Source organism: Muntiacus reevesi, chromosome 4 (assembly GCF_963930625.1).
Source record: "Muntiacus reevesi chromosome 4, mMunRee1.1, whole genome shotgun sequence".
NCBI lineage: Eukaryota > Metazoa > Chordata > Mammalia > Artiodactyla > Cervidae > Muntiacus > Muntiacus reevesi.
The window spans coordinates 146,309,294-146,315,699 of NC_089252.1; the positions used below are offsets into that span (position 1 = coordinate 146,309,294).

The 6,406-nt window shown below is 40.3% G+C and overlaps 1 long non-coding RNA gene across 2 annotated transcripts in view; it reads left to right on the forward strand.

Annotated features, from left to right (window-relative positions):
• The window catches only part of LOC136167154 (uncharacterized), a 17,893-nt gene extending 11,487 nt beyond the window's left edge, over positions 1-6,406 (forward strand). For both annotated transcript variants that reach the window (XR_010663060.1, XR_010663061.1), the window contains exon 4: positions 6,239-6,406. This is a non-coding gene — a long non-coding RNA (uncharacterized lncRNA). The remainder of the gene's footprint in view (positions 1-6,238) is intronic.

The window sequence follows — 6,406 nt, forward strand, 5'->3', positions numbered from 1 at the left end:
AACTAAAAGACCTCACATGCTGCAACTTAAAGAATCCACATGCTGCAACTAAGACCCGGCACAGTCAAATAAATAGATATTAAAGAAAAAAAAAAAAAGAAATCAAGCCTTCAGATGACTGGAGCTGCAGCCGATAGCTTTATTGCAACCTAATGTGAGTCCCTGAGACAATAGAACCCATCTAAGCCTCTCCCTGATTCCTGACTCTCAAAAATGTAAGATAATAATTTTTTGTTTTGTTGTTTCAAGCCTCAACGTTTTGGGGTTATTTGCTAGGGAGAAATATATAACTAATATCCTTATGTAATTTCCTTTCTTGATTCCAGCTGATGTGATGTAGCTTGAGAGTTGTGATGTAGCTTGAACACATTTGGGTACCAATCATCGCAGTGAAGAGATAAACTGAATGACAAGGAGGTATTCCAAGGAAGAACTAGGCACAGGACCTGTGTCCCTAGTTTTAAAACTGTAGGGACTTTCCTGTTGGTCCAGTGGTTAAGACTCACTGCTTCCAATGCAAGGAGTGTGGTTCAATCCCTAGTCAAAGAACTAAGATCTCACATGCCGTGAGGCCAAAAATTAAAAATAAATAAAGTGCACAACTTGAAAAAAAAATCACTCTCACTTGTGACAGAAGAGAACAAGAGTAGCATCCAAGAAACTCCTATTGGAACAGAACAAATGAGGAAGAATGAGGGCTTGGACTAGAATGGGCAGCTTGTTGAAGATGGAGGAAACCAAGCAGGTATTCTACTGTATAGGGAAGTTTTGTGTTTTGTATATAAGGAAGACTGAAAAATCCAAAGGCCTTTTCCTAACCCTCCTCTCTGAAATCACCTCTTCCCTTGGCTTTGCAGACATAGTGTTATGTGGCTCCCTTTCACCCTCTTAGGGTGTTCCACCTCTGCCTTTCCTCCTGATTCCTCCCTATCTATCAACAACGACACATTTTCTCTTTCACTCAGGGTTAAAACTTGGAGCTCTTCTCAACTCTTCTCTCTTTTCTTTCTTCAAAATGTATTTGTCAAATCCCTAACAAGCACCAGGTTCTATGTTAAACATTAGAGATGCAAACAGGCATGGCCTTAGCCTTTATGGCATTTTCACTCTACAGGGGAAGATAGACATCAGACATTCACAAAGTGAGAAAAGTGAGGGAATTCCCTGTGGTCCAGTGGTTAGGACTCTGAGCTTTCACTGCTGGGCCCAGGGGACCTGGGTGTGATGCTTGATTGGAGAAATAAGATCTTGGAAAACACACACACACACAAACAAGGAGAATAGCAGCTTTTTCCCAGTTCAAAGGCCTCTGCTTTATTTTAAATTTAAATAAATTTAGGTATAATTGACATATAATAAACTGCACATATTTAAAGTGTATAATTTCATGAGTTTTTGACATGAAACCATCACCCTAATCAAGGTAAAGAGTGATCCATTATCCCTTCAGACTTCCTCATGTCCCTTTGTTTCATTCAAAGATTTCTCTTGCCTTCACCCTCCTCATCCCCAGCCAACCCACCCACCTGCTTTCTATCACTATTAGATTGGTTTGAATTTTCTAGAATTTTATGTAAATGGAATCATACAATATATAGTCGTTTTTTCTTTTGCCTCTTTTTACTCAGCATAAATTTGAGATTCATTCATTGCTGTGAATGAATCACAGTTCATTTCTGTTTATTGTTTATTTCTATTTATTGTTCAAACAGAATCATAGTTCATTTCTGTTTATTCCTGAGAAGTATCCCATTGTATCTGTTGCTGTTCAGTCACTAAGTCATGTCCGACTTTTTGTGACCCCATGAACTGTAGCAGGCCAGGCTCCTCTCTCCTTCACTATTTCTTAAAGTTTGCTCAAGCTTATGTCCATTGAGTCGGTGATACTATCCAATCATTTCATCCCGTCTCCCCCTTTTCCTCCTGCTCTCAATCTTTCCCAGCATCAAGGTCTTTTTCAGTGAGTCAGCTCTTCACATCAGGTGGCCGAAGTATTGGAGCTTCAGCTTCAGCATCAGTCGTTTCAATGAATATTCAGGGTTGATTTCCTTTAGCATTGACTGGTTTGATTTGTATGGATTACCATAAATCGTTTATTCATTTACCTGATGGTGAATTTGGGATTGTTTCCAGGGGATTTTTTTTTTTTCCATTATAAATAAAGTGCCAAGGATATTTGTGTACAAATCTTTCTGTGCTCATTGGTTTCTTCTTCCCTGGGGTAAATATCTAGAAGTACGATTGCCGAATCATATGGTAGGCATTGGGCTGGCCAAAAAGTTTGTTTGGGTTTTCCATACCATCTTACACAGTATGTTTAACTTAAAAAAAATTTCCGAATTATTTCCAGAGGATCGTACCATTCATTTTACACTCCCACCAGCAGGATATGAGAAATCCAAGTTCTCCACAGCTTTTCCAACACTCAGATAAGACTTTTAAACTTTAGGTGTGTATATAGTGGTTTTTCACTGTGGTTTTAATTTGTATTTCCCTAATGACTCATGCATTGGAGAAGGAAATGGCAACCCACTCCAGTGTTCTTGCCTGGAGAATCCCAGGGACGGAGGAACCTGGGTGGGCTGACGTCTATGGGGTCTCACAGAGGCGGACACGACTGAAGCGACTTAGCAGCAGCAGCAGCAGCAATGACTAATGATTTGAATGTCTTTTTATGTGTTTATTTGTCATGCATATATCTTCTTTGCTGAACAATCTTCTAAATCTTTTGCTAATTTCTTTTATTGGGCTGTTTGTTTTCTTATTATTGATTTTTGAGGGTTATTTCTGTGTTCTGGATACAAGTCCTTTGTCAGATATGTGATTTGTAATTGTTTCTTCTAGTTTGTGGCTTATTTTCAGTTCTCTTAACAATGTCTTTCAAAGAGCATTTTTTTTTAATTTCGAAGAAGTCCAGTATATCCATTTGTCCTGTTAAGGATTGTGCTGAGGATAACTAAGAACTCTGGCCTCATCCACGTCACATAAAAGGGCAAACTAGCCTAAAGGAGAAGACTGAGAGACAGCACCAGAGACAATCACCAGCAGGGGCCCCTGGGTGTGTTGGGGGAGTGGGAGTGGGGAGGCAGGGGGAGGGGAGAGGAAGAGACCCAGTAACAGGTGATTAAAACTTTGGGTGGATTTTCACACAAGCAGAGTAATGGATATGTTTATCAGCATTCAGCATATATTCCCACGTTCCTAACACATATTTTCCTTCCAGTGTGCTTTCCTATACTGCAGAGGCTGAAAAAAATAAGGATTATATTTCTCAGCATACCTTGTAGTTACTTGGGTGAGATTTAAGAGGCAGAAGGTCATCACTCTGCTACTTTGGCTATTTCTCCTGGCAAGCAAGGCCTTGGAGATGTGATCTATTTCTACTGCAATAGCCCAGTGATGTCTCAAGCTTTGCAAACATTGAGAGGTGGTTGCATCAGAGTGCAGCGGCGGCAATGTCCTGAGCATAGCTTCCAGATCCCTGGATCACAGTTGCGATCAACTTATTGTCAAGCCCCATCATCATCGGAAACATCCAGGTGCTCCACACTCTCTGACTATGGCAGAGGTAGCAGCTCGTCTGATACAGCACTTTTATCAAGTTCTGGAGCTTGTTGCTGGAGTTTCAGCCCAGAGTGGGTGCTTCTAGACATTCCAGGTGATTTTGTAAGCAGATATGTCTTCATATCCTTCTGCTACTTGGAGGGGTTTTTGTTTCCTGCAAAGAACCTTCAGTGATACAAGCAGTCAGACTGTATCTGAGAGGAATGATAAAGAGTAAAAGGGATCTGTGGTGTGGGAGGAATGTCACAATGTATGAAATCATTCACTTATTCAACATGTAACAGACACAACGTGGGTGCTATTGCTAGATCCTAGGAATATCAGCTTGCCCTGAAGGAACTTACACAATCTGATGATTCAAGATATGAGGACAGAAATATATTGGGGCACTATGTGCTCACAGACATGTTCTCATCAATTTTGGAGAGGTCGTGAGGGAGGTGACCTATAAGCCTGGTTTTAAGGCATGAGTAAGAATGAGCCAGTTAAGAGAAAAGAGAAAATCCTTCTATCAGTACTAGTGTAAATTATGAAAAAAAAGTTTTAAATTTCTATACTCACACCCCCGCAACATAATTTCCCACAAGAGAGAAGAGAGCAGATGTGTGTTTCTAAAGACCTTAGAGGAGCGGGCTAGAGATAATGTAGAGTTTCCTAGGTAGGATGGAGTAGCAGTTGACTTAAGAGAGAGTCTGGGCTTCCTTAGAGACTAAGGGTAAGGGAGCCAAGCTGGCCTCAACTTTTAAGTCCTCTTTACTCCCTCACTTCTCACAAGAAAATCAGAATGGCATGGAATTTCCAAGTCGAAGGCCAGGTTCAGTGCCAGGGTCTGTACTTACTAGCTATAAGGCCTCGGATGTATTATTTAACTTCTTTTAATCTGTTTACTCATCTGTGCAATGGGGATAATAATATCCCTTTCCCACAGTGTTGTGAAGGTCAAACCAGATAATAGATGTGGGAAAAAATGCTGTAAATTACAAACACTATAAAAATATTAGTCACTGTTATCAAATAGGTAACTATGTCTTGTTGATTCTAGCTCAGATATATCTGTTACAAACTGAATTTTGTCCTCCCCAAATTCATATGTTGATAATGTGACTGTAGTTGGTAACTGGGCCTTTAAGAAGGCAATTTTTTTTTTCCATTTATTTTTATTAGTTGGAGGCTAATTATTTACAATATTGTAGTGGCTTTTGTCATACATTGACATGAATCAGCCATGGATTTACATGTATTCCCCATCCCGATCCCCCCTCCCACCTCCCTCTCCACCCGATTCCTCTGGGTCTTCCCAGTGCACCAGGCCCGAGCACTTGTCTCATGCATCCAGCCTGGGTTGGTGATCTGTTTTACCCTAGATAATATACATGTTTTGATGCTGTTCTCTCGAAACATCCCACCCTCGCCTTCTCCTACAGAGTCCAAAATTCTGTTCTGTACATCTGTGTCTCTTTTTCTGTTTTGCATATAGGGTTATCGTTACCATCTTTCTAAATCCCATATATATGTGTTAATATACTGTAATGGTCTTTATGTTTCTGGCTTACTTCACTCTGTATAATGGGCTCCAGTTTCATCCACCTCATTAGAACTGATTCAAATGAATTCTTTTTAATGGCTGAGTAATATTCCATGGTGTATATGTACCACAGCTTCTTTATCCATTCGTCTGCTGATGGGCATCTAGGTTGCTTCCATGTCCTGGCTATTATAAACAGTGCTACGATGAACATTGGGGTGCACGTGTCTCTTTCAGATCTGGTTTCCTCAGTGTGTATGCCCAGAAGTGGTATTGCTGGATCATATGGCAGTTCTATTTCCAGTTTTTTAAGGAATCTCCACACTGTTCTCCATAGCGGCTGTACTAGTTTGCATTCCCACCAACAGTGTAGAGGGTTCCCTTTTCTCCACACCCTCTTCAGCATTTACTGCTTGTAGACTTTTGGGTAGCAGCCATCCTGACTGGCGTGTAATGGTACCTCATTGTGGTTTTGATTTGCATTTCTGTGATAATGAGTGATCTTGAGCATCTTTTCATGTGTTTCTTAGCCATCTGTATGTCTTCTTTGGAGAAATGTCTGTTTAGTTCTTTGGCCCATTTTTTGATTGGGTCATTTATTTTTCTGGAATTGAGCTGCAGGAGTTGCTTGTATATTTTTGAGATTAATCCTTTGTCTGTTGCTTCGTTTGCTATTATTTTCTCCCAATCTGAGGGCTGTCTTTTCACCTTGCTTATGGTTTCCTTTGTTGTGCAAAAGCTTTTAAGTTTAATTAGGTCCCATTTGTTTATTTTTGCTTTTATTTCCAATATTCTGGGAGGTGGGTCATAGAGGATCCTGCTGTGATTTATGTCGGAGAGTGTTTTGCCTATGTTCTCCTAAGAAGACAATTTAAATAAATAAATAAATAAATAAAAGAAGGCAATTAAGGTTAAAGGGGGTCATAAGGGGGTGGGGTGTTAACCTGATAGGATGTTGTCCTTATTAAGGAGAGGAAGAGAGGGACTTCCCAGTGTTTAGGACTTTGCTTTCCAATGCAGGGGGTGCAGGTTTGATCTATGGTCAGGGAGCTAACATCCCAAATGCCTTGAGGTCAAACAACCAAAACATAAAACAGAAGCAATATTGTAAGAAAATGCAATAAAGTTGTTTTTTTTTTTTTTTAAAAGAGGAAGATCCACTAAAGCCCTCTCTCCGTGTGAGTACAGAGGGAAGGTCCCGTAAGGGCATGGCGAGAAGACAGACATCTACAAGCCAGGAAGAAGTCTTTCCAGAAACCAACCCTGATGGCACTTTGATCTGGGATTTCTAAGCTCCAGGACTGTAAGAAAATAAAT